The 8,822-nt window shown below is 49.5% G+C and overlaps 1 protein-coding gene across 1 annotated transcript in view; it reads left to right on the top strand.

The window, feature by feature from the left end:
- Positions 1-6,634, top strand: part of ATP5F1 (ATP synthase, H+ transporting, mitochondrial Fo complex subunit B1) — a 14,731-nt gene extending 8,097 nt beyond the window's left edge. The window contains exon 9 of the transcript XR_002103135.1: positions 6,625-6,634. The gene's annotated coding sequence lies outside the window, so the exon portion shown is untranslated. The remainder of the gene's footprint in view (positions 1-6,624) is intronic.
- Positions 6,635-8,822: the final 2,188 nt, after the last annotated feature.

Genomic DNA, 8,822 nt, shown 5'->3' with positions numbered 1-8,822 from the left:
AGACTGAAGAGATTCAGGTCCCTCGGCCTCTCCTCACAGGGCTGGCCATGGAGGCCCCCGACCATGCGAGTGGCCTCCTCTGGCCCCTCTCCAGGTTCCCCACCTCCCTCTTGAAGTGCGGCCCCCAGAGCCGGACACAGGACTCCAGCTGCGGCCTGACCAGCGCCGCATGGAGGGGGAGCAAGACCTCTCTGGACCTGTTAGCCATGCCCCTGCTGATGCAGGACAGGGTGCGGTTGGCTCTGCCTATTGCTCCGTCGCACTGGCGACTCATATTCATCCTGGAGTCAATCCTGACTCCGAGATCCCTCTCTGCCTCTGTGCTGCCGAGGGGGGCAGCCCCTAACCTGTAACCATCATGCTGGTTCCCTCTCCCCAGGTGCAGCACCCTGCACTTGTCCTTGTTGAACCGCGTCCTGTTCAGATCCGCCCACTTCTCCAACCTATCCAGGTCTGCCTGGATGCGGTCCCTGCCTGCCGGTGTAGTCGCTTTACCCCACAGCTCGGTGTCATCAGCGAACTTGAACAGGGTGCTCTCCACCCCCTCGTCCAGGTCGCTGCTGAGGATGTTGAACAGCACCCGCCCAGGGACCGAGCCCTGGGGGACTCTGCTGCCCACATGCCCCCAGGTCGACATCGACCCGCCCACCACCACCTCTGGGTGCGCCCCTGGAGCCAGTTTGCCACCCATGTGACTGTGCATTCGTCAGAAGGGGGCAGGATCTGAGCTATTGTTACTATAAAAATCAGATGCTGACCCACAATTTCCTGTCCCTCAACAGCCATGAGGTACTCTACATGTTGCTGTCCTTTCTTGCTGGTGCTTTGTTAGCCTCTCTGATATTCACATTCATCTGCTTGATCATCGGACAAAGGACAAAAAAATGTAAGTGACACAATGAGGAATAACGAGGGCAGCACTCGGGGTTGTCAAAGCTTGTGATGATGCAGGTGAGCAGGTTACAAAGCTTCTCGTGCTCTGCGTTTAAATGTTGTGGGTGGCACAAGTTGTCCATGGAGTTGTCATGCAACATGACAAAGTTACAATAGACACTTAGTAGAGTGTCTCTTACAAGGGGGAGGCCCTTTATCTTTTAAAAAGATTTTTTTTCAGTGTTAGAATAATGCTACTTTTCTCAGAATTGTGCTTAGGTTGTATCTGCTACATGGTTAACCAGTCACTTTTTGTTTGCCACTTGGCTGTGCACCATTTCAGCTAGAATGGGGGTAATTGTGCACGTTAAAAGGTAAAAGTTTCCCACGGCAGCCACGACTAGACACTACTCGAATACATGGGCCAGGATTTCCAAAGCACCCACTCCTCAGCTTAGCTACTTCATTTAGCTGCCTGTTTCTTCTTATGGGTCCAGCATCTATGTCTTTCAGGAATCCTTCTGGAGGAACCCGTGCCATGCCGTATGGATAAGATGTGGTACTTCATTATTTAGGATCTTTTTTCAGGGCAGAGCTCTGGCACTTACTTACCGTATTTTTCGGACCGTAAGACGCACCTGACCATAAGACGCACCCAGTTTGTGTAACATTTAAATATTCATTGACATATAGAGTAGAACCTATAGCTCTCTTTCCCAGGTGACTGCCCTAACCACAAATTTATAGAATTATGATAACTCCCTGGCACAAAGAATATTATTTAAATATTAATGTTACAGCTTCAAGAGGACAGATTGACACCCCCTCCCCCACTGCCGCCCCCAGCGTTCTATATAGGCAAGTGGTTATAACCCTGTTAGGAAAAACAAATTACCAACCAACCTGACAGGCAAGGCTTTGCATGGCAGGAGAGACTACGTGCGTCTCTCCTGCCACGACGGGCTCCTTGCCTGCCTGTCAGGGCACCGTGCTGCATCACACAGTCCCGGCCGGGACGTTACCTGCTACCGTACCTGGCTGCCTCCTGTCTCAGCGTGCTAATCCTGTCAGCCTGTCAGTGTCACACGCACACGCGCAGGGGAGGCGTGCGCTGTGCCGATCATGTGACCTGACTGACAGACTGACATTGAGACTCCAGGAGGCGGGACTTCCCCCACACACACACACAGCAATCCACAGCATGGGAAGGGCAGCGGGCAGCAAGCGGGCGCATGGGACCGCAAACAAATGTTCTGGGGTACCACACCTCCGGACCATAAGACGCACCCTCGTTTTCCCCCCACTTTTGGGGGGGAAAAAGTGCGTCCTATGGTCCGAAAAATACGGTAAATGTTTCCTCCAGCCCCACACCCAGAAAAGAGTCACCTAAGTGTGTCGGTGATGTCCTCCCAGTCCAGCTGGCACAGTTGAGGTGGTGAGGGTTACTTGGCTTGACAACCTGGTGAGGAGAGAGGCTGTATCCCTCGTGCTGATAGTCCTCCAGTCATTTCCCATTATTCCTATTACCTGCACAAAAGGGCAGAGAAGGCTTGGGGCAGGAGGCTCCACTTGCTGCAGCACAGATCCTCTGCAGGATCTGCCTTACAAGTCCTAGTGACACTCCTCTCCCCCTTCAGTCCTTCCTGGGCACAGAATGACTCTGACCCCGTCACCTGGGGGCTGGGACTTCTCAGGCCTGTCTATGGTTTCCATCCCTTTGTCTCCTTTATAGCTCGCAGGAGATTCCAAGAGGCTTCTCCAGAGAAGGATGTTGCCCAGTCCATGCAGCAGGCAGATGTGGAACATGCCCAGGAAAAGGTCAGAGCTGTTTCTTTGGTGTCTGTCAGGTATTTAAAGCTGAGATTTCAACTGTTGTAGACTATGCTTTATTGTGTCTAAAAGTGAAAGGTGGGCTTTGCTCGTGTAGATTTCACAGTTGATCGCAATTCCCCTTCACCTTTGAAAGCAAGTGCTTTCCACTGCAAAGCAATCGGCCTTCCCCTCTATCCTCACCCAGGGAGCAACCCCATCATCTGGGCACTGGCAGGGTATTTCTCGACTGGGAAGCCAGATATTCCTTGCCTCGCTGCCAAGGGATTTAAAGGCCACGTTCCTCCAATGCCCTACAGCAGGGATAGGCAGCCCTTTCTGGCCATACGACAGAAGGACCCAGCCTGGGTTGGAGGCATAGGCGGACTCGAGGATGCTGCCGCTGCTGCCACTCGTCTCCCCTGCACCAGTGACTGCTGCCGAGGCCCCGTGCCTGCTGCTCCGTGGGCTGTAGGTTGCTGACCCTTGTCCTAGAGTCTCGGCCTCCTCTTCTACAACTCCTTGTAGATGAACCCTTCTCTTCGTAGCAGCATGTGGTTGCCTGGTTATGTTGGGATAAAAATATACAAGGGAGATTTTCCCTCGTGTTTGTATGCACGAATCAAGCACTAACTGAGAAGGTTACCAGGAAACTGAGCCATAAGGCTGGCTCCTTCATTTTTTGTCCATTTATGGACTTAATCCCCCTGAAGCCTCTAATGCTGGGGGCTCTCGCAGGACCTTAGGATCCATTGGTCTGCTGCAGCCTGGGTATAACTGTTTCCCAGAAACCCAGGCAGGCTGGGACAGCTCGCGCTATGCTGCTTTGGGAGCTTGGTGCGAGCAAGCTGAAGGGTGGGAAGTCCGGCCACAAAGGTGGCACTGGCTCACTCCCGCTTCCTCTTCTCAGCTTCCCCAGGACGAAGTCCATTATGCCTCTTTGACTTTCAAGAAGACATCCAAGTCCGCTGCAGAGAAATGAAGACACAGCTGCTGCCTCCGGCTCCGAGGGACGTGGCCGTGTTGTAACAATGCACTGGCTTTGCTCAAAACGGCATTTCCAAACGTTGCCTGTCAGACATCAGCTGAGTGACTTGAGCTGCGCTGAGGTCTGTGGCACAAGACAGCATGGTCAGAGCAGGAAGTCACGCAGCACTGCTTTCGCCGTACGGACAAATACACTTGGAGCAGCTTCAAAAGGGGAAAGGGAACTTACGCTTAGGAGTGTCCCCCACGTATTACGCTGTTAGATGTGCATGAGCCGATCGTGATATAAATGAGCTCAGTTGCCCCAGCTTTAAAGTTGGGTGAAGGAGAGTTAAATTAGGAGTGTCTGTCCTGAGCAGTAACATCTCCTCACCTGTAGAAGCCCCTGTGTGCGCGCGGTTGTGTCTCTCCTCACTGCATGCTCTTAAAATCACTTACTTTGTGTCACAGTTTCCTCTTCTGTGTCGGGCTGATGAGCAGTACCAGCGCTTTCTCTTTTCATTCCTTCTGCCCTTGTAAAACTAATCTCTCTGTCTTAATCAGCACAAAAAGGACAGGAAATACTTACTAGTTGTATTTAATCGTGTGAGAAAATCTGCCCACCAAATGTTTTTCCATGCTCTTCTTAAATTACTTTGGACTCAAATGGTCCTCCTTATTGTGCCTCTGCTTCAATTAACATAGTTAACCAAAGCCCTTGATAATTATTTAAAAATGGATAGCTTATGCACATTTCTGCTTCCGTGTTGGATCATAGGAGACGAGAAGCTTGTTTTCTTGGACTTGTGACTTCATCTCTAGAAATGTAGTTGCAGAGAGATGCTGTTGTACTGATGAACTCCCTGGCTTTAGCGGGGACACTCAAACAGCTGTAACAGTAAGTAAATAGCAATGACCCATCTCATGCTGGCAGAACATCAGGTGTGTTAATAGCACTCATTTACCAAGCATTTGACAGAGGTGGATGAGAACCATTATCCTCATTTTGCAGCAGGAGCAACTGCAGTGATTAAGTTGTAGTGAAATGTCCCCATCCATCACCACATCTGCCAAGGAGGAGGGGGAGTTAAGCCCTGCTTTCTCGCACCAGGAAAAAGCAGGGGATAAAGCTTCCCTCTGGCTTTAGCTGTTCTACTCCCTCCAGCAGCCACAAACGCTATGCTTTTAACCTGCTGGGGGCTGGAGCACTGAGAGGTGATGGGGTTTTTCAGTAATGGTACCAGAAGCTATCGGTACCAGAAATGGGAGTAGAAGCCAAATCTTCAAATGCCCAGCCCCAAGCCCTGTTACCTGAGGATTGAATCCTTCATATTAGCCAGTGCATGATGCTGGATTGTTATAACTGCAACCAGGTGTCACCTGCGTATTTGAGTGCCCAGATACCTTTGCATCCAGCCCTAATTCTTTTGGGTCTATGCAAAATGACTGTGCACTTGAACAGGAATAAATATCCCCAGTGTCTGACCGAAAGAAGCACCAATCAGTAAATGACAAAAGGACAGGAAACATTTGCAAGCTTAAAAAAAATCACCTTGCATTGGAACACAAAGGAGTAAATGGCCGTGTGCTGGCAGCAAAAGGTAATGGATGGGGAACCCCAGTTCATAACAACTGACTCTTGTGATCTGTTCTTAGCCATTCAGTAATGCTTAAAGCAACCCATTTTTAGCTGTTAATATGGCATGACATCACTAACAAAGAACACAGCTTTGGGGGACCATTGATATCGTAAGTGCTTTGGGGTTTCTAAGGGGAGGTACAAATGTGTGTGGCTTTTATGTTGGTTTTCTATCCTTCCTTCTGCTTGACTTCAGCCTAACGCCGCTACCTACCTACCTCTCTCTCTCTCTCTCTCTCTCTCTTTTTCTTTTTTTCTTTAGCATGGATTGCCTGGGTTGTTGTGGTAAAAGAGTTTGAATGAGTTGCATGGGGTGTGGATTTGTGAAGACTACATAAAACATCGCTGCTGTACACACACACAAATGGGTGAGTTTGATAAAAGACTACGCACTTCTCTTCTGGGTGGCTTCAGTGCATGTGTATTTCCAAGTCTGTGATGGCAATGCTTGTAAGGCCCTGAGTGGAGCTCCATGAGCAGACCTCAATTCTTGAATGCATCCATTTTCATAATGTTGTTAGTCCTCAAAGTACAGAAGGAGGGACGAGGATGGCAAACACTGAAGTAACATTAGGGAACGGGGTGGGGCGGGAGGTGATCCAAGCAACTGCAGCACTGTGAGACTGACCTCAGTTGTAAGTAAGGCTTTAGAGTCCGTTTTGAAAGGCTATTTAAGGACGTTGAAGTAAATGCAAAATAGGATAAAGGACAACGTGAGTTTACTATGCAGACATCGTGAGCCGTTCTGAGAAATTAAGTCAGCAAGTGCCATGAGCACTGCAAGCAACACAGGGTTTTCTCCAGGTCACAGATTAGTCTGATGTTGGTCTTTGAAAAAGCACCAGATTTTCTAGCAAAAGGAAATGCGATAAATGCAGTCTATCTCTATTTGAGCAAAGGATGTAGCAGAGCCGCATGGGACATAGTAACTAATGAAGAAGGAGAAGAGGGGAGTTTTGAATGATGTTAGGTTTTACAGAGTGGGGATGACGATGGTTTTTACAGAGTGGGCAACTATCAGGCTGAAAGAAGGTTACATGTTGAGTTCCCCCTGGACAGATGTTGAGGCTTATCTGATTTAATATTTTCATTTGTGACCTTGGCTGGAGCAGTAGACATGTACCATGGAACCAATAGCGGGAGGCACGGTCGATACAAAGGAGATTGGAATATTATACAGGGAAAATGAGATGACCCTGGGGACTGAGTAATAAAAACAGGATGAATGGTGCAGTACAAAACGCAAGGTCAGGCACGTGGAGACTAATTACAAGAGTTTCTGCTATAAACAGGGAGCTCGCTAGCTAAAAGGTAACAGAGGAGAGTAGCTTGCACAGCTTAGTTGACTAGAAGCCAGCCATGTGGTGCACCCATAGAAGAGGCAAATGTAATCGGAGGCTATGTATTGGGCAAGGTATTTCCAGGCAGCAGAACAGTAACACTATGGTCGAGAACTGCATACCACACCCTGCGGGCTGCCTTCAGACCGTAGCTGTGTGTGCTATGCCCCACGTGGACTGGGGAACATGGGAGCAGGTTACCTGGCACAGTCATCCAGCAGTGTGTATTAGCTCTGTCGGTGTGACAATCCTGCTGCTACCGTTTGCATGCGTGAGTTTTTGGGAACAGAGAAAGGGGCAAGTTCTCAAAATCTCTGTGACTTTCTGAAAACCTGGTTATGGTGATATCTGGGCCACGTTGCTAATCACCAAGGGAGCCAGAAATAGAACACTTCCGTTTCTCTCGGTCTCCAATTTCACACCCGGTGTAGATGACTGTGATCCCTTCAAAGCCCTGTATAGTGAAGGCGATGTGTTCATCCCCAAAATGTGCTATGGCTCCATGAGGTTCAAGTAGCAATTATCACAAATTTCCTTTTTTGTTTTGTTTTGTTCCTCCAAAATGCCTTCCCTGAACTGTTTGGATTTAGAATTGATAGCAGTTATGGTCACCTGAGGGTGGGTAGCAGCTGAGAGAAACTGGAAAACGTGAAACTGTGAGCTGTTCTGAGAAATAAGGCATAGTTCACAGTAAACCCAAAGCCATTTCTCTTCCTGTAGTAAACATGATAACAGCAAGCGGAGACCTTTCGGCTCCGAGAGAGCCAGCAAAAGGCTCGTTCCTGTCGCTGGGATGCTGCACAGTGAGGGTGAAAGGTGCCTTTCCACGCAGAACTGGACTGAGGCCCAAATGGGTCATTTCCACCCCATTCACTAAAACTCAGCCAACTGGAAAGCAACAGCTTTGGCTGTGCTAACCAGAAGGGCACGAGCTTTCTGATTTGTGCAAGTCGAGTGTGCTGCATGTCCCAGAGGTTTCTAACGTCCTCCACCCCTCTCTTTGCGCAGGACTCTCTGCAATCCCCTCCCTCAGACTTGCCCTCTTTCCACGGCATTTGTCTCTTCCACTCCTCCCCCAAGGCCAGGCACTGTCTGCTAGCCAGTTCGTAATAGCAGCCATGAACTGGTTCTTGTACAGACAATGACCATGGTGCTCTAGGGCTGCTGCGTCTGCTAAATGTGTGTGCCCCCACTTCCCCTTTCTGGGTTTCACCAGGCAGATAGCAGTCTGCTCACGGATGCCTTAACACGCCCGGACGTTTTGTAACTGAGTGCATGCAACATTCAAAAGCTATCCCAGGCAAACAGAGAAACCAAGCATAGGATATTGTTTAACTCAACCACTGATGAGTCTACCCCAGGTGAGGAAGGGTATCCTGAGTCTGAAGGTGCACCCCTGAACATATGGCTTAGTTGGGACTTAATTAGTGCATAGGGCTCATACTGGCTTTGTGCACTGGGCTGAAGTTTCACCAAGTTGTGCCACCTCCAGCAGGAAAAATCTCCGGGTAGTGTCTCAGTCTGGGAAGCCAAGGGGTATTATTAATGGTGTGATGAGGAGGGTAGGCTTTGTAAGTCCCTACACAGAGATGGTTCATAGATAGTCTCCCAGAGCAGGGAAAGCAATACAGGTGCTCAGCATGAGAAGGGATTTCCAGGGCCTCTTTCTGAAAGGATGTGGCAGTGGGCCCAGCTGTGGTGAGGTACTAAATGCCTCTCTAAGAGAAGGGTGTAGCACATGTGCTAGTAACATGAGTTATAAGACTTCTGTGGGAGTTTGCTGGGCTGGGTTGGGCTAGAAACAGTACCAGTGTCTCTGTGAGGTTTCATTTAGCCCAGTAGCACACAATGGGTCTGTCTGAACTTCATTAGATAATTGGGTTGGGCTGAGCCTTTTTGCTGCTCTTTTGCTGGGAAGCTGAGCTAGTCCATCAGCTGGTGGGGCTTTGCCTCTGTTTCCCCATGCTCACTTGGTTTCAGACATTGCCACTGCTGATGCCCTGGGGATAATCCTTTGACCCGAGAAGTCCCAGGTCCTGGGTTATAGGGCCAGGCGTTCTTTGGCAAAGCCCACGCCGTCCTAGTGTCTGCGGCAGAGCGTCTGTCTCCTGAGCCATGAGCTGCACTGAACTCTCCTGTCCTTATGCAGGCTGTGGCACTTCTCTCACTGCCCGGTTTATCTTTTAAATCCCTCT

Source organism: Crocodylus porosus, unplaced genomic scaffold (assembly GCF_001723895.1).
Source record: "Crocodylus porosus isolate Cpor-Errol unplaced genomic scaffold, CroPor_comp1, whole genome shotgun sequence".
NCBI lineage: Eukaryota > Metazoa > Chordata > Crocodylia > Crocodylidae > Crocodylus > Crocodylus porosus.
This window is presented reverse-complemented; position numbering and strand designations above follow the sequence as displayed.